General features: G+C 43.3%; 1 long non-coding RNA gene across 1 annotated transcript in view; it reads left to right on the top strand.

Annotated features, from left to right (window-relative positions):
• Positions 1-4694: 4694 nt before the first annotated feature.
• LOC117367691 overlaps positions 4695-20161 on the top strand; it is a 37911-nt gene continuing 22444 nt past the window's right edge. The window contains exon 1 of the long non-coding RNA XR_004540824.1: positions 4695-4825. This is a non-coding gene — a long non-coding RNA (uncharacterized LOC117367691). The remainder of the gene's footprint in view (positions 4826-20161) is intronic.

The following is a 20161-nucleotide window of genomic DNA, read 5'->3' as shown; positions in this document are numbered from 1 at the left end:
TCCGATGCTTACAGAATTCCTATGAGCATCGGACCTGTTACCGCTGCATCCGGCACTAAAAACCACGCTACGGTTCTGTAATAGGGGGGTTAATTAATTAAAAGGCTTAATCAATGCCAATAATTAATAATTCAACAGTATCACCCGCAGTCAGTTGTAAGACATTGAAAATATAATCAATCTAAAACCTATATCAATGTCATTTATCATTTGTTTTTAAACTTTTTGTTTTATTTTTCATAGGGCCTCAGACTAGCCATTAGGTGCCATACATTTCTATGGTCACCATTCAACTTCGTGGCTATGGCTCCCTCATTCGCCCCATTATATATCTTTTGATCTTCACGTTTATCCTTATTCAAAGTGCTAAGTGCTGTATTATATACTTTAATAACTTAATTCTTAAAAATTTTTTGTATAACTTAATTGACTTATCTTAGAGTCAGTCCTGTCTCAAAATATCATCGGGAAGGGACCTGTCATTTGACATGTTTCGCCTCCTGGCTGTTTCAAGAAAAGTCCCCCCTTTTCAAACTTGTTCGCACCATCCCGATCTGCATACTTCTTCTTGAGATAACATAAGAACATAAGCAATGCCTCCACTGGGTCAGACCCGAGGTCCATCGTGCCCAGCAGTCCGCTCACGTGGCGGCCCAACAGGTCCAGGACCTGTGCAGTAATCCTCTATCTATACCCCTCTATCCCTTTTTCCAGCAGGAAATTGTCCAATCCTTTCTTGAACTCCAGTACCGTACTCTGTCCTATTACGTCAATTAAGTTATACAAAAAAAATTTTAAGAATTAAGTTATTAAAGTATATAATATAGCACTTAGCATTTTGAATAAGGATAAACGTGAAGATCAAAAGATATATAATGGGGCGAATGAGGGAGCCATAGCCACGAAGTTGAATGGTGACCATAGAAATGTATGGCACCTAATGGCTAGTCTGAGGCCCTATGAAAAATAAAACAAAAAGTTTAGAAACAAATGATAAATGACATTGATACAGGTTTTAGAATAATTAATAATTAGCACCTTGGAATTGTCTTAAATTGCACTTAATTGGATGGGAGGCGCCTGACTTGGTAAGCATCAACCACTTTGACGCAGGCGCCTAGGCCAAGAAAGAAGATGTGGTTAAGGGGCATGTTTTTCACGTAGACACCTGTTTTGGACTTAGGTTCAGTTATTTAGTCTGAGAAAACCCTGGTACAAATAAGGTGTGTCTAAGGTTAGCCACCTATCGATGCTTAAACCCACTAGGCACGATCGGGGCCAAAACGCTTCTAATAATAATAATAATAACTTTATTTTTTCTATACCGCCATAATCTTCCGACTTCTAGGCGATTCACAGTGAAGAGGGCTGTACAATCAGCGAATTACAGGGTGAAAATTAGGTAAGAAGTAGAGAATGACTCGGTGACAAAATTCATCACAGTTCCCGCCCCCGGGGGTAACCATGGGAAACCATCTTCATGTCATTCTTTAAGGAGAGAGGAAAGAATCAGAGTATAATTGGGCACAACCACTGACCTGCAAGCTTTGCTTTGAAGAATGCTGGTGTAGAAGGACTGAGGTTGAAACAGACACTACAGAATGACAGTCCAGAGCAGATATTGTGATGTCATAATGCCTCATTCCACCAGTGCCTAAGAGCCAATCACATCAGTGATGTCACAATGGCTTCATTATCCTTGGCTCCCATAAGAATCAGAGTATGAATGGCCACAACCACTGACCCACAAGCTTTGCTTTGAAGAATGCTGATGTAGAAGGATTGAGGTTGAAATAGACACTAGAAAATGACATGGGATTATTTCCCACGGTTATCCACGGGGACGGGGACGGTGATGAATTTTGTCACCGTGTCATTCTCTAGTAAGAAGTCACTGATCAGTCAGTGATTACAGGGTACAAATGGTTACAGAAATAATCTTAACAAGTTACATCGAAGCAGCTGGAAAGTCAGCGATTTACAGAATACAGAAGGTGAGGAAGACATCGAGTTGTCTGTGAAAAGACAGAAAAACGTTACAGATGGTGCATAGTATCAGCATGACGAGTAAGGTCTTAAAAAAGGGGGAGTTGACTGGCAGCTAACTAGTCAGCTTTTCCTGAATTTACCCCTAAGTACCTAACAAATTTTCACGTTTTTAGTGGAGAGCCTTTTTCATTAAGTTGTAACTTTCCACCTGTACTTGAGAGTGGCTCGGCCATAGAGATGAGTGGAGAACTATTACTGTTTATTCTTATGCTGAAGGGATAAAACCATATCATCTTAAGTATAGAAAATCATCTTAGAAATATGTCTATCATTCAGAGTTTTACAGAGGAAATAGAACTTGCACTTCAGAAGCAGATGGGAGCACAGCGGGAAGATAAACACCGGCGTTCTCTTCCGTGAATACCTTCAAAAAGAAAGGTCAAAGATAAGAGGATGCGAAAGGAAATGAGAACGGAACAGAGCATCTGTTTAAACATGATAGGATGAACCAGGGTTACCATATGGCTCCAGAAAAAGGACAGATTGAGATATCTGGGTTTTACTTCCATTGAAAGCAGGGTTAACAGACGTCTGGATTTTTCCTTTTGAGGACATGGCTCCTTTTGACGTATGGCTCCTTTTGAGGACATGTCCTTGGGTCCAGGCGGCTTTTCAAAACCCGGCACCTTGTCCGTGTTTTGAAAAGCCTTCTCAAATCGCGTCAGGCAGGGAGGAGATCCGCGGGGGCGGGGCTATGGTGGGAGTAGGGTTGGGATTAGGACTTTACAGGGTGGAACTGGGGGGGCCTGGGGGTAGGTCTAGGGTTCTGGATTTTCCAATTGGAAAATTTGGCAACCCAAATTGAAAGCAATGGAAGTAAAACCCGGATGTCTCAATCCGTCCTCCTTTTCCTGCAGCCATATGGTAACCCTATGGATTAGGGAAACGCGCATTGCTTTTGAAACAGCTCACAAAATAATCAATGGCGTTCACAAAGTTATTGATGGCCTTCTGTCTCATTCAATCTTTAGGCATTATTGACCTAGATAAATATTTCCAATAAGCACTGTAGCCCCGAGGAATTGTTTTCAATGTATTTTGCTTTCTTCTGCTTTTGATGCACCGTAAACTGTTTATTTTGTGATCATAAAACAAAATAATGTTTTTTATTAATATTTCATTCATAAGTGGTTATAACCGCCTCAGAATCTCTCCTCTCTTGTCTCCCCTTATACACCTCCCGAGAACTCCGTTCCTCAGACAAACTGCTTTTATCTGTACCCTTCTCCTCCACTTCTAGTTCTAGACTTTGTTCATTTCATCTCGCCACCCGTATGCCTGAAATAAACTGAGTTCATCCGCCACGCCCCTTCTCTTCCCTTGTTCAAAAGTAGGCCTAAAACCCACCTTTTTGAAACATCCTTCAACCCATAACCCTACTTTCCTCGGCCTTCTGTTCACCACCCTAGCCAGCAATTTACCCTACCCTGCATCCTCTTTGTCTGTCTTGATTGTTTAGATCAGGGGTGTCCAACCTTTTGGCTTCCCTGGGCCGCATTGGCCGAAAAAGATGTTTCTGGGGCTGCGCAAACGGTCAAAAGGTCAAAAGCGCGCCGGGACAAAGGCACGCCCAGACAATTGAGCGCAGCGCGGAGGCATGCGCTGCAAAAAAAATTACTGTTTTTAGGGCTCCGACGGGGGGCGTTGGGGGGGAACCCCCCCACTGTACTTAATAGAGATCGTGCCGCGTTGTGGAGGCGTTGTGGGGGGTTTGGGGGGTTGTAACCCCTGACATTTCACTGAAAACTTAACTTTTTCCCTGTTTTTAGGGAAAAAGTTAAGTTTACAGTAAAATGTGGAGGGTTACAACCCCCCAAACCCCCCACAACGCCGGCGCAATCTCTATTAAGTAAACTGGGGGGGGGGCTCCCCAACAAAAACCCCCGTCGGAGCCCCTAAAAACTGTAATTTTCTTCGGCGCGTGCCTCCGTCTTGCGCTCAGTTGTCGGCGCGCATCTTTGTCTTTCGCGGGGTTGTCTATGAACCGCGCAAACGCTGCAGCAAGACAGAGGAGGGAGCCGGCATGACGGTAAACACCCAGGGGCAGCACAGTAAAACACTGCATCGCCCTCGACCAGGGCCACACAAAATGCTTCACTGGGCCACATGCTGCCCTCGGGCCGCAGGTTGGACACCCCTGGTTTAGATTGTAAGCTCATTCAAGCAGGGATTCTATCCTTTCTGACTCTGTACATGGCTGCGTACATCTGGTAGTGCTCTAGAAATAATTAAAAGTAACAGTAGTAGTAGATCGTCTGTGTCTAGGAATATTGTCAAATTAACTCCTTTAGTACTTGGGATCTAATTAGGTACTTGGGACCTGGGTTGGCCACTGTTGCTGGGCTAGATGGGCCTTCAGTTTGTCCCAGTACAGCAATTCTTATGTTCTTATGTGAACCAAGTATAGGACAATCAAGCCATTGTGACATCACTGATGAGTTTGGTTCTTAGGCAATGGTGGAATGAGGCATTATGACATCACAATCTCAGCTCTGGAATGTTCCTACTATTTGTGTTTCTGCCAGGTACTTGGGACCTGGGTTGGCCACTGTTGGAAACAGGGTACTGGGCATGATGGACCTTCGGTCTGTCCCAGTATGACAATTCTTATGTTCTTAAATAGATACTGTTCTCATTTCAGTTCATTCTAGGTGGAGCTGGAGGAAGGAGTGGCCTAGTGGCTAAAGCCACAACCTCAACACCCTAAGGCTGTGGGTTGAAACCCTGACCTGCACTCCGTGACCCTGGCAACTCACCCAATTCTCCATTGCCCCAGGTACTGTACATTAGATAGTTTAAAGTTTAATAAACGTTTGATTTGGTCGCAAAATCGTAATTCAAAGCGATTTACAAATAATGATAAAATTGGGGTAAAAAAAGAAAAACGCATTAATCAAACCACAAGGGCAGTATGGACAGTATATTAAATCTATATATATAAAATCGGAGGTATGTATGTGTGTATGTGCCGCGATCACGCAAAAACGGCTTGAACGATTTGAACGAAATTTGGTATGCAGATCCCTCCCTACCTGGGGTGATATGTTCTGGGGGTCTCGTGGCCCACCTGCACACGTGGGCGGAGCTACAAACAGAAAATCAGATTTCACCCATTCATGTCAATGGAAAAAATGTAAAAAGCTGCCATTCTCACTGTAATTCAAAAACGGCTTGACCGATTTGAACGAAACTTGGTATGCAGATCCCTCACTACCTGGGGTGATATGTTCTGGGGGTCTCGCGGCCCACAACTCTATGTTGCTTGCTCAGGGCTGGGTTCACCCAAGAATTTATATGTTCTTGCTCCTGGAGGTGAAACTAAAAATGTTGTTTATAATCACGTTTTGCGTTAGTTGTATTGTATTCATTTTGTCAAATATTTCACATTATAATTTGAATATTGTACTTTTTATTAAGCTGTAAAAAAATAATTTCATTCACCACTATAAAGCATCTTTATTTGAATCCATTTACAGTGTTATTGCTATAATTAAATACCCGTGCAACGCCGGGGCATCAGCTATTTAAATATATAGATGGACCAATGGTGTGAAGCTTGGGGAATGATGTCACACAGTCAGATTGATGTCACAGTCAACAGTATATAAGGAAGTGCAGCTGTGGTGTGGTGAAGCCTAAACAGAAACTGAAAACTGAAAATTTGTGTGATATTAATCCTCAAGTGAATGTAAGCCAAAACCCAAGGGAATTTATAGCCGGGCAAAACCGCAAACAACTTCAACTAGAGGTATGGGGGAAGGGAAGGGGGCGAGAACATAGAGGGGAGGAATGGGAAGAGGTGGGTAAGGGGAAAAGAGGAGGAGAGATGCCAGCTTTGGGAATGATGTCACAGTCATTTAAGAGTATATAAGGAAATGCAGCTGTGGTGTGGTGTGGTGAAGCCTAAACAGAAAGTGAAAACTGAAAATTTGTGTTATGTTAATCTTCAAGTGAATGTTCCTCAAGGGAATTTATATCCGGGCAACGCCGGGTGATCAGCTAGTACCTAATAAAATAAAAAAGAAAGAAAGAAAATAGGTGAAGAAAAGCACAGGAACAGAAACAAGTTTGTTAAAGAAGCTTCAAAATCTGTTTCCAACTTTTAAGAAAGTGATTGCGTTATGTATGTGAAGGAGTAGCCGAATAGTTAGGGCAGAAAGCTGGGTTCAAATCTCACTTGCAGCCTTCAGCAAGTTACTTTACCCTCCACAAGTACAGGTTTGGAGAAGCATTTTCAACAGGACTTCTAAGTCCCAGTTTGGATATCTCGGAAAAGATGTCCAGAAATCCAGTAGAGAAAAGTTCCATTCTCAAAGCAGCACAGCGGTGACGGGACTAAATCGCGCGAGACAACGGCGCGCGAGACAACTGAGCGCAGACAACTGAGCGCAAGGTTGACGGCGCACCGAAGAAAACCACTATTTTAAAGGGCTCTGATGGGGAAAGTGGGGGGGGGAACCCCCCCCCCCACTTTTCTTAACAGACATTGCGCTGGCGGGGTTTGGGGGGGTGGAACCCCCCACATTATACTTAAAACTGAACTTTTTCCCTAAAAAACAGGCAAAAAGTTCGGTTTCAAATATAATGAGGGGGTTACAACCCCCCAAACCCCCCACAACACCAGCGCGAAGTCTGTTAAGTAAAATAGGGGGGTTCCCCACTAACACCCCCCCCCCCGTCGGAACCCTTTAAAATAGTGCTTTTCTTCGGCGCGCCATCAACCTTGCGCTCAGTTGTCGGCGCGCCGTTGTCTCACGCGATTTTATCTATGAACCCAGCACAGCATCTATCTTTTTTTTGTTTTTGAGAATGTAGACATTTCGGTCCTTAGCACGTCTATCATTTGTGGCCATTCTCGAATAGAAATGCGTCCACCTGAAAAATTAACAAAAGCCAGTTTTTCGGACGTGCTAACAGCCATCATTCTTAGCAAATGGTTCACAGAAAGCTGAGCACAGCAGAGGGGCACTCAGGGGGGTACTGCAGTGAACGTCACATTTCAAAGTCCCAGGTACACATGTCACTATAACCTGCTTATATTGTATGGTGAGCCCTCCAAAACCCATCCAAAATTTACTGTACCCACCTGTACGCAACAATAGACCTTATGCTTGCAGGTGTCATCTTTATGTAGGTGCAGTAGGTTTTGGGTGGGTTATAGTGACATGTGTACATGGAACTTTTAAATGTGAAATTCACTGCAATAGCCCCCAAAAGTGCCCCTCCGCTCTTCTCCACTGGGCTCAGTTGTTTGTGTCTGAAGCTGTAAGAGGGAATGCTGAAAAGTTCTCAGCCCAACGAAGAAGAGAATGACATGGATATGGTTCAATCAATGATCTGAAACAATGTCAAAACATAGAATTTTGTTTCTGCAAATTAGCACTTAACAAATAAGATAACACTTTTTAACTACAGTGGCAAAATAACGCTCGGAATTTAGGAAGTTGGTTGATTGGGCCGAGAACTTTTCAGCACTCCCTCGTATGTAATAAAAGTGAGCCAAGTATAGGACAATCAAGCCATTGTGACATCACTGCTGAGGCTGGCTCTTAGACACTGGCGGAATGAGGCATTATGACATCACAATCAGCTCTGGAATGTTGCTACGAGGGGTTGCTGAAAAGTTCTCAGCCCTGCCAAGAACAGAATGACATGGATATGGTTCAATCAATGATCGGAAACAATGTCAAAACATAGAATTTTGCTTCTGCAAATTGGCACTTAACGAAATAAGATAACACTTTTCAGCTACAGTGGCAAAATAACGCTCTTGGTGGGGCTTTGAACTTTTCAGCACCCCTTTGTAATACAGGCTTGAATGTACTGTTTTAGTCACACCTTTAGGTGGTGGAAGGGGGTCATTGACCACTGGGAGAGTAAGGGAAGGATCATGCCTTAATCCCTCCAGTGGTCATCTGGTCAGTTTGGGCACCTTATTGGTACTTATTCGTTAGTGACAGAACACTCAAATGCAAAGGGGAGGAGCATCGGCAGAACGTGGGTGGAGCAAAGGCGGAATCTGGAGGGTGCTGCCACTTGAAACATTTTTTATTTATTTATTCAATTTTCTATACCATTCTTCCAGAGGGAACTCAGAACGGCTTTACATGAATTTATTCAGGTACTCAAGCATTTCTCCCTGTCTGTCCTGGTGGGCTCACAATCCTGGTGCAATGGGGGGATTAAGTGACTTGCCCAGAATTGCAAGGAGCAGTGTGGGTTTGAACCCTTAACCTCCGGGTGCTGAGGCTGTACTTTTAACCACTGCGCTACACTCAATCAAGCAAAGGGCTCCCCCCACTGATTTAAAAACCACTGTCCCTTCTCTGCTACCTTATTGCACATTATTTGAGAAAAGAAGGTACTCTGCACAGAATGAACACTTTTTATGATAGATAAAATTCAACAAATTAGTTTTTAAACAGCCATTGAGCCAACAGCTTTCAGCTGAAAATTCATCTAAATCCATATAGTTAGAGTTTGATCAGGTAGTTGTAGGAAACTTAGCTTATTTCTGTCAACCCTCCACCTCCACCAAGCCAGCAAATCCTCTCTTTCCCCTCCACTATAATTTTGCATTATAAAACAAAAGTGTGCATCCTGCCAAATCTGTGCTCCCTTCCTCCCACTCAATTGCAATTTATATTTTTAAAAATCCCTCTGCTCTCCCTATCACCTAAATGTAATTTAGAGAAAGGATGCTGTCAAAAACCAGGAAAAGCGCCTGTCGGGAATCCTCCCCCTCTTTCTTTTCCGGTGTTCAAAAAAAGAATGAACAACAGCGGCAGCAACCACAGTGAAAGATGCACAAGACGGTGGCGGGTGAAGCAAATCCGGTGTTAACTCTTTCCCTTCCAAATCTTTCACTGTGTGAATTCATGAAAAGGCCGAATGGAGGCCACACACACACACACAGACTGCACACCCCTTTCCTTCTGACTAAAACATTACCATAGAAACATAGAAGATGATGGCAGAAAAGGGCTACAGCCCATCAAGTCTGCCCACTCTGCTTACCCACCCCCTGTCTATGCCCTAATGACCCAATTTCCTTATCTTGACCCTCGTAGGGATCCCACATGGGTATCCCATTTATTCTTAAAGTCTGGCACGCTGTCTGCCTCGATCACCTGCACTGGAAGCTTGTTCCAATGATCAACCACTCTCTCTGTGAAGAAATACTTTCTGGTGTCGCCATGAAATTTTCCGCCCCTGAGTTTGAGTGGGTGCCCTCTTGTGGCCGAGGGTCCCTTGAGAAAGAAAATATCATCTTCCACTTCGACACATCCCGTGAGGTACTTAAATGTTTCGATCATGTCTCCCCTCTCCCTATGTTCCTCGAGAGTGTAGAGCTGCAATTTGTTCAGTTTCTCTTCATACGAGAGACCCTTGAGCCCCGAGATCATCCTGGTGACCGTCCGCTGAACCGATTCAATTCTGCGCACATCTTTACTGTAATGTAGCCTCCAGAATTGCACACAGTACTTCTCCTTACCGTCTCCTTTTACAAAACTCTGACACTCATGCTGTTACTGCCGCGGCCAGCGCTAAAAACCGCACTACGGTTTTGTAAAAAGGGGGGGAGGGTAAATGAGGGAGACAAGAAAGAAATTCAAGGCCAGATTCTATAAACAGTACCATAAGTTATGCAGTGGTTTTAATTGGTATGGTAACTGATTTAAATCTGATTTAAAAACCATTTTTAAAAAGTAGGTGCAGATAGATGCCTACAAAGGTAGGGTACCAGACGTCTGGATTTCCCAGAATATGTCCCCCTTTGAGCAAATTCGATCATGTGACTCCTTTGTTTTTCTCTCTCCATTGGCTCCCGGTTTATTTTAGAATTCAGTTTAAGTGTTTACGTATTGTTTTTAAGATTTTACATGGTATCTTTGCTCCTCTTGTTCCTCTGCTATGGAATGTTTATAGATTTTCATATGCGAGAGGCATTCATCGATTTAAACTTTCTCTTCCTTCTAGGAAAGGAATTCAAGGAGTTAAGAATTTTAGCCGCCCTCTGGCGTTTAAATTTCCCCAACATCCTCTACCTCCCCTGCCCTGCTACAATGACTAAACAACTACAAACAATCCAAAATACAGCTCTGAGACTCATCTACTCATTGAGAAAACGCGACCATATTAGAGAAGCATACGTCAACTCACAAAGTATTTAGATCAATGCTGTCTTGTTAAAATGTTTATTTTATTTTTATTTTTCCTCTAACTCTACTTTTCACTTCTCTATTACCCTCCAGGTACTTTAGTTAGATTGTGAGCCTTCGGGACAGTAAGGGAATTTTTCAAGTACCTTTCTTATTTCTAATCTTAATGTATATTTTCTGTAAACCGCTTAGAACCTAACGGATGTAGCGGTATATAAGAAATAAATTACATTACATTACATGGACCATTTGGCCTTCATCTGCCATCATGTTTCTAGGTTTCTATAACCATAAAGCTCTATGACATCACAATGCAGGCAAAGAGCCTTAGCCAATGGGAAGAAGATATGCAAATGTTAAGAGCCTTAGCCAATAGGGAGAGGAGGAGATAGTGGATGCTGCAGAATTCTACTGTTCAACGGCTCCCCCTTCTGCTTCTATTCCTTTCTCTCCTCTCTTCTACCTTCCAAAGTATTTAGATCAATGCTGTCTTGTTAAAATGTTTATTTTATTTTTATTTTTCCTCTAACTCTACTTTTCACTTCTCTATTACCCTCCAGGTACTTTAGTTAGATTGTGAGCCTTCGGGACAGTAAGGGAATTTTCCAAGTACCTTTCTTATTTCTAATCTTAATGTATATTTTCTGTAAACCGCTTAGAACCTAACGGATGTAGCGGTATATAAGAAATAAATTACATTACATTACATTGGCTACCAATCCAAGAAAGAATACTATTTAAATTCTACTGTATATTATTTACAACCTTAAACGGAGACAGCCCAACCTACCTGAACAACCGCCTCATCCAAACCACCTCAATCAGACATAGAAAAACGCACACCCCATTCACACACCCCTCGATCAAAGAAGTACAACGGAAAATAACTATACGATGGCCTCCTGGCCACTCAAGCAGCTAAACTAGATAACCAAATCTCCAATCTACTGATAACGACACCAGACCACAAGACGTTCAGAAAAGAAATAAAAACTATATTCTTCAAGAAATTCCTGAAACAGGAATAACTTCAAACTTACCGTCCTTCCTCCCCCCTCTTCCCGCCACACAGAAACTACATAACCTACTCTTTACCTCTCTAGAAAGGACACATGTTCTTCCATTGTCACCCAACGTTTTTCATCTCTTTTGTAATCCGCCTTGAACCGCAAGGTAATGGCGGAATAGAAATCTCTAATGCAATGTAATGTAATGTAACTATGGAATGAACTTCCCCTAATTTTGAGGTGTCCCAGTTCCTTCCAACTCTTCCGTAAACTTCTAAAAACTTTTTTATTCGCTAAACATTTTGAAAATTAACTCTCTTGTATTTCAATTTTTTTTAATTTTTTTAAAATTTATTGTTAACCGCATCAAGCTTCCTTTGGTTGAAGACCCAGTATATAAGGTTAAGTTTTAGTTTAGTTTAGTTTAAATATACATTTATATACATTACATTACATTACATTAGTGATTTCTATTCCACCTGTGTCTTGCGGTTCTAAGCGGATTTCAAATTAGAAGATATCTGGACATTTCCAAGAGAATTACATAACAAAGATTCAAGTATGTTACAGGATATGGTAGAGAATAACAATACATTCGGTTCTAAGCGGATTACAAATTAGAAGATATCTGGACTTTTCCGAGAGAATTACATAACAAAGATTCAAGTAATTACAGAATACAATGGAGAATAACAATACGTTCGGGTAACAGAAGATAATTACATAACATTGAAGGAAGACGTTTACTGGATACAGATGGTGGTTGCTTATTTAGGTATCTGAATATATATTGGAGGTATGGTTTGAGGAGTTGACTAATGTGGTATTCACAAGGGAGTATGCATGTGCGACTAGGGTGGAGGTTAGTATGTAGGGAAGTGTTTTTTGAATAGAAATGTTTTGATTTCTTTTTGAAACACTTTAATGTCTGTTGTTTTGATCATCAGTTTGGTGATGGTAGGGTCAATTTTCGCTGCCTGTGTCGCTAGAAGGTTGTCGTATAGTTCCTTACGTCGGGTACCATTTTGAGGGGGGAAGGTGAATAGGTTCTGAGTTCTCCTTGTTCTGGGTGAGAGGTAACGGTATAGGCGGTTGTTTAGGTAACTGGGGGCAATACCATGGGTTACTTTAAATAGTAGACAGTAGAATTTGAATTGAGTTCTTGCTTTTATCGGTAGCCAGTGAGAGTCTACATAAGCGGGAGTGATGTGGTCAAATTTGCTAAGCGAGTACGGTAGATGAGTCTGATGGCTGTGCTCTGAACGGTCTGTAGTTTTATCATGTTGTTTGGGCATGGTAGGTAGAGGCTGTTGCAGTAGTCTAAGATACTAAGTATAAGGGATTGGACAATGATCCTGTAGTGATCTTTGTTAAAGAATTTCCTTATTTTTCTTAGGTTTCGCATGGTGAAGAATATAGTACATATAGATTATTCGTTACAAATGATTTCATATATTTTGAAAATCCAATCTACATATTCAATTAAATACTATCATTCCTCCAAATATTTTATATGACAAACCCTAAACCCCTCCCACCCACCCCTTCCCCTTCCACCCTCCCTCCTTCCCATTCCCCCCTCCCTCCCAGGATGGAAGGTGACAAAACCAGCCAGGTGTGGGATGCCATGAAGGCAATAAAAGCTTCAATGTAATTAAGAATCAAACTTTGTGCTCTAGGTGGAAGTTTTTGAATATAGGGGTCTCAAATTTTCATAAAGAGACGAGTTTGTCTTGGAGAATGACGAACCTCCCAAACTTCATCTAAAAGTACACGATGTAATTGGTTCCTCCAATGCCAAAAACTAGGAGTTTCTGTTTGCAACCAATATTGCATAATACATTTAAAGGAGTTTAAAGACATTTCCTCTCTTAAGAAATTTGGTGCAGAATTCCAAAGGGTGGGGGGGAGGGCTATTACGGAAAAGATACCAGGGTCCTGCGGCAACAAGGGGCATCCATGGAAAATCAGGAGCGGGAAACTGCACGGGGATACCAGGAAATTCTTTTTCACTGAAAGGGTGGTTGATCACTGGAATAGTCTTCCACTTCAAGTTATTGAGGCCAATAGCGTGCCTGATTTTAAGGCCAAATGGGATAGACACGTGGGATCTATTCACAGAGAAACGTAGGGGAGGGTCATTGGGGTGGGCAGACTAGATGGGCCGTGGCCTTATCTACCGTCTATTTCTATGTTTCTATGTTTCTAACGCATCATGTTAATGTACTTCAATGAAGGAATTGAAAGCAAGTTTTGGTTAACGGACCAAAGAGAGCATTGAGGACTGTAAGGGATTAGAAGCCTATTAATGAAATCTGGTTGGCCACTAATTCTAGTTTTGAAGATGAGTAACATTATTTTGTATACTATTCTGTGTTCCACTGGGAACCTGTGGGCGTTAATCATCAGGGGAGTGACATGATCAATTTTCATTTATGGGTCATGATTTTTCTTGAAGCATCTGCCATGTACTGTTTCATTCTGATTTTTTTTTTGGGGGGGTGGGGGGTGGTTGGGGGTTAGTAACCACTGGGGAAGAGTGGGGGGGATCATAACTTAATCCCTCTAGTGGTCAGTTTGGGTACCTATTTTGGCTCTTAGATATTTTTAAAATAGGTCTAGTCTTGGACGTATACAGTACGTTCCGTCCAGGACGTCTTGGGAAACACTAGATTATCACCGCATGACATCCAAGTCTAAGCCCATCCAAAGCCTACCCAGAACACCACCTCCCACATGTCCCCTTTAGTATTGGAAGCGCAATGGGTAGAACACCTCGCAAGACATCCAGAAAGATGGTTTCAAAAATTAACACTTGGCCATTCTGGTGATTAGGACATCCAAGTGCTGATTTATGCTGGTTTTTGGGGACGTCTTAGGACTCCTTTTACTAAGCTGCGTTAGCATTTTTAGCGCATGCAGCATTCTAGCGTGCGCTAAACCTGTGCTACGTGGCTAAAACTAACGCCAGCTCAATGCTGGTGCATGTTAATGCCCTAACGTGGCTTAGTAAAAGGAGCCCTTAGTGTTTTGAAAATGTTCCTAAATGTGAACCAGTGAAAATGAGAAGTTTAGAAGCTGACATACAAAAGTTTGGATTTCAATGCAAAGCAAACGGAAAGCTGAATAGAAATCCGACCTGCTGAAGAGCCACCCCAGCAGTAATTTAATTGACAGAAGATGTAGCATTATCACTTTTCTTTCTAAATAGCGTGCTCTTGGGTCCATTCTGACTCAATAATAAATTTACTGTAGATATGTCCCTTTGTCCTACTGTTAACCATCTCTGTGCTTTAGTAGCTTCTCCAATCATACGATATTATTATATTACTAGTTGTTTAGCCCGTTACATTAACGGGTGCTAGCAGCCCTTCTCCCTTACTTTTACCTCCTCCCTGTCCAGCAGCACCCCCACCCATTCCCTGCTCCCCCTATATAGCAGTAGCCCTTCTCCTTTTATCTCCCCCTGTTCAGCATCACCCCATTTCCAGCTCCCCATATCCAGCAGTAGCTCTTCTCCTTTGCAGGAGCCCTTCTCCCTTCCTTTTACCTCTCCCCCCTCCCCCCCCCCCCCGGTCTAGCAGCACCTCTTCCCTGTTCCCCCTGTGCAGCAGTAGCCCTTCTCCCTTCTTTTTAAGTCTCCCCCTGTCCAGCAGCACCCATTGTCCAGCAGTAAGTCTTCTCCCTTCCTTTTACCTCCCCCCCCCCGTCTAGCAGCACCTCTTCCCTGCTTCCCCTATCCAGCAGTAGGCCTCCCTTCCTGTTACCTCCCCCCCTGTCCAGAATCACCTCTTCCCTGCTCCTCCTGTACTGCAGCACCCCCTTACCTGCTCCCCCTGTCCAGTCCGGTGATCTCCAGCCATCAGGCTGGCTCCTGCAGGGAGTCTAGTTCCTGCCAGGTCCCCGCCAGGCGTGCGAGCCTGCTCCGCCCCCTCCTGACCTGCCGGGAGTATTTGAATTCGACCCGACGGTTCCTGTTGAGGGAAGCACTCCTCACCAGACTCAGCAGTGAACTCCAGCCATCGGGCCGACATCCGCCTTGTCTTTTTTTTTTTTTTTTATTTGAAAGACGCGGCGGTGGCTCCTCTCATGATCCCCACCTGCGTTGGAAGTCCGACACAGGCGGGGATCGTGAGAGTAGCCACCGCCGCGTCTTTCAAAGAATCGTAAGCCGCGCATGCGCACTTCCTATGTGTCGCTACAGCTCACGGAAAACCGGCGCACGCATAGGAAGTGCGCATGCGCAGCTTACCATTTTATTATATTAGATATTACATCTATTATTGTGAGATTAGAAGACAATGCAAAGGGTTATATATCAATGAGCATCTACTATTAATTATTTCTATAGCGCTACCAGACGCACGCAGCGCTGTACAGAGTCACAAAGAGTAAGAAAACAGTCCCTGCTCGAAAGAGCTTACAATCTAAACAGACAAGACAAACGGAATGTCATGGATACAGTTAAGGGGAAGGATTAATCTGCTGGTTGGGTTGGAGGGCAGAGGGGAGTACAGGACAATCAAGCCATTGTGACATCACTGAAGAGGTTGGTTCTTATTGGTGGAATGAGGCATTATGACATCACACTCTCAGCTCTGCTTCTCAAAGACTGAAACTCTTCACACTACTAATACTACTATGAATTATTTCTATAGCGCTACCAGACGCACGCAGCGCTGTACAGAGTCACAAAGAGTAAGAAAAAACTACAATATATGCAAGGGATAGGATCCAATAAGTAGAACGTATTTTCTATCTTCTTCTGTGAAAATCAATTCCTTTTATACACCATCCCCCTTTTCTACGAAACCAAGCTAGAGAGCTGCGCTGAATGGCCTGCGCTGCTCCCGACGCTCATTGAGTTCCTATGAGTGTTGGGAGCAGCGTGGGCCATTCAGGGCGGCTCCCCGCGCTAGAAACCGCTAGTGCGGTTTCGTAGAAGAGGGGGCATGTTGTATAAAGCGACAAAGGATTAGTGGAATAGATGCATTTTGCTGCAAGGAACTTCCAGACAGTAAGAGATAATAACAGTTTTGCTAAATTGCTGTCTTTATTTTTAGCATGGTCCGTGGGCTGGTAGGATCTAAGCTGCAGGTGAATTTAAGTGCCTAATTAGCTTTGGAAACTGCATCACAAGGCAACACCTTTATCGATCCGATATTCACAAGGCAAAAGGTTAATTCTGAGATGATTAGAAAATAAAATTTAGTAGATGCCTGGAGAGAAATCTAAATACTGTAATGGTAAAACTAGAGGGCATAATTTGAGGTTACGGGGAGGAAGACTTAGGAGCAATGTTAGGAAATTTTTCTTCACAGAGAGGGTGGTAGATGCCTGGAATGTCCTCCCGAGGGAAGTGGTGGAGAGGAAAACGGTGATGAAATTCAAAAAAGCATGGGATAAAAATAGAGGATCTCTAATTAGAAAATATAGGATGTAAAGTAAAGAACTAAGGCCAGTCAGTAGATGTCCTGCAAACAACGGGATGGGGTGAGCTTGCATTTGGAACCTAGGACAATGCCAGACTTTACAGACTACAGCCCAGAAATATCAAAGAGGAGACAAGTTAATCTAATTATGTATTTTTTAATGAGTATAACTTATGGGCAGACTGGATGGACCGTTCAGGTCTTTATCTGCCGTCATTTACTATGTTATTATGTATATTTTAATAGACATACAGTACTCCCCCGATATTCGCGGGGGTCCTTTTTCAGGAACCCCCACGAATCTCGAAAAACTGCGAATATGGTTTTTCATGGGGGAGCCTGAAGAGGGCAGCGGGAGAGAACAGCGGGAGAGCAACCGGAGCGCTGCGAGTGCAGGAAATCACTCGCGGTACGCTCCGACCGCTTCTTCCTGCACTAAGTCGGGCCTTATCCAATCGGGAGCTGCATGTCAAAGCAGCTCCTGATTGAATAAGGCCCGACTTAGTGCAGGAAGAAGTGATTTCCTGTACTCGCGGCGCTCTGGCTGCTCTCTCCTGCCTCTCCCACTGCCCTCTCCTTGTAGGTGGTTCGCGATCGGAAAATACCGCGAATGACCGGGACTGCCGACCGCAAATGACCGGGGGAACACTATGCAGTGAAAGTGTGTATAAGGGTTCCAGAAACTCATCGACCATATTAGCAGATAATACCTGGGTGCCATCTTGCTCGGGACGCTTGCACTCCTCCTCCTGCCGCACATCGCTCCTTCCCTTCCCCCATACCTTTCTCAACTTCAGCACGAACAGCCATGCGTCGGTGCTCTACTCTGAATTCACTTCCGGGACCCGTGCCTAGGAAGCGACCTCGGAGAGCGTGCCAAAGCCGACGCAGGCAGTGAGTCGGTGGCTGCTCATGCCGACATTATAAAGGTACAGGGAAGGGATGCACGTGAGCGGTAGTGGGGGCGGGGAAGGGACACCACCGACACGGGCACTGCTCGCCCTCGCTATGCCACTGCTTTCACAGACACGCCTTCCTCATCTGCCGTGACAAAACGTATTAAAGTTCTTCCTCTCGCTGTGACCCAGCAACGAAGATGACAGCAGTCCAACGGTAGGTTCAGAAAGGTCAATGTATGGGCTTCACAAGAACCAAAACAGTGCTTCCATGTCTACTTCTTGGAAAGAAAAACAGAGGCAGTCCCGTCACTTTTCAATCAGCCCTTGTAGATTTCAGGGTAATAAGTACTGTTGTCTGATTATTTTGTTTTCTACCGAAATTGTATATTGCCTTCACCCAGATTGTTCTTGCGCACTTGCTTTAGGTGAATTTCTTCAAAAAGGTGGTAGATAAATCCCAATAAATACAAAATACACAAATAACCAAACCCAGCATGAATCGCGGTGAGTTCAGATGTCGAGAATTATGAAAGCTCTCCGGATGGAGTAAATGCATCTAAGTAGTGTCTGATTTTGTTTGGTTTCGGGTTGTTGGTTTTTTTTTTTCTTTTAGTGTAAAATTGCAGTGATTTAGTTTAATGGCAGAAAGAACATTGAATAAAGAAAAAAAATCCTCCATCGCTGTGATAAGAAAGGCCCTGCAAACTGGCATGTTAATATTTTAAAACATTACAGTCTAGACGATATTTGGCATCCTGTGCCCTACTGAGGCCACAGATCTCTTGTTCTAGCTCTTTAACAGTTTGGCAGAGCAGTGAAGAAAATAAAATATTTATTCCATGTACGTTATTGGAAACATAAATCACACATTATTGTGGCTGTTTCCATATGGTCATAAATAAGCTCACAGGCAGTGGGAAACACTGAAGAATAGGGTGTGTCAATTTTAGGAGTAGATGTTTAATTTTTCCAAACTTTACAAGCTACTCGTGACCAAATTCTGCAGTTAACTTCAGAAACTGCTTAAAGTGTGTCTTACCTACATCAAATCGCAATTGAAATATGTAGAAATTAAGTAATATTTATTTGAAAGTACAAATAATCTGAACTATGGCCCTCTTTTACTAAGATGCGCGAAACGCTAATGCGTGCATGTTAGTCTATGGACGCGTTAGCGTACGCTAATTTGACTAGCGAGCGCTAATCGGTCTTTAAAATGTCTTTAAAATGTCAATTATGTCGTTAATTGAATGTTATTTAACAAAATCCAGCCATATCTCACATGCTTCTGTTTTGGCTCATGAGCCCCCTTCTGACCGACTGCCTAGCCCATCCAAAAAGCCCCTCCCACTTACTCATACGTCACTGGCTCTGACATTACAGCACTTCTTGTGTCTTACATACCTTTGTATGACATGAAAAAGCCTCACCCTGGTGAGCCCTCACCTGGAGTACTGCGTCCAGCACTGGCCGCCATACATGAAGAAGTACACGGTACTACTCGAAAGGGTCCAAAGAAGAGTAGCTAAGATGGTTAAAGAGTTGGAGGAGATGCCGTACAGCGAAAGATTAGAGAAACTGGGCCTCTTCTCCCTTCAACAGAGGAGATTGAGAGGGGACACGATCGAAACATTCAAGGTACTGAAGGGAATTGACTTAGTAGATAAGGGCAGGTTGTTCACCCTCTTCAAGGTGAAGAGAACGAGAGGGCACTTAAAGTTGAAAGGGGATAGATTCCGTACAAACGTAAGGAAGTTCTTCTTCACCCAGAGAGTGGTGGAAAACAGGAACGCTCTTCCGGAGTCTGTCATAGAGGAAATCACCCTCCAGGGATTCAAGACAAAGTTAGACAAGTTCCTGCTGAACAAGAACGTGCGCAGGTAGGGCTAGTCTCAGTTAGGACACTGGTCTTTGACCAGAGGGCCGCCGCGTGAGCGGACTGCTGGGCACGATGGACCACGGGTCTGACCCAGCAGCGGCAATTCTTATGTTCTTATTTTCTTATATAACGAATTCAGTAGTGATTCATTGATCATTTTTGCTAGGACTAGATCATTTTTATAATGTGAATTTTGTAATCCTTTTAATCTAAGGGAGGTGGGTGAGTTTAAGACACATGCACAGGGCCCACATTCAGTATTTTATGCAGTATTAAGCACACATGCTCTGCTGGTTGAGGACAGAGGCAGGAATCAATGAGCTAATTCCGTGCAACAATCTTAATCCAATAATTGCTACACAGCCCCAGCGACTGAAGTTATTAATAACATACCGTATGGAAGCTTTTTTATTAAGCTTGATTGGAAAAGAGATGCTTTCACTTTTTAATCAGAAATGCTTCACTACACATGGAAGAAAATATTAAAAGATAAAATGTATGGCCGTGCACATTTGCCGGTGTGTCAGGACGTGGGGTTAGTCAAATGCGTGAATGAAATTTCTGAGCAAAAAATTCATAAAAGCATAAGAGTTGCCCTACTGGGACAGGCCAAAGGTCCATCAAGCCCAGTGCCTCGTTTCCAACAGTGGCCAACCCAGGTCGCAAGTACCTGGCAGGATCCCAAAAGAGTAAAACAGATTTTATATCGCTTATCCTAGAAATAAGCAGAGGA

The sequence above is a fragment of the Geotrypetes seraphini genome, chromosome 10, assembly GCF_902459505.1.
Source record: "Geotrypetes seraphini chromosome 10, aGeoSer1.1, whole genome shotgun sequence".
Taxonomy (NCBI): Eukaryota; Metazoa; Chordata; class Amphibia; order Gymnophiona; family Dermophiidae; genus Geotrypetes; species Geotrypetes seraphini.
The sequence above is the reverse complement of the archived record's forward strand: the minus strand, read 5'-3'. Positions and strand labels throughout refer to the sequence as shown.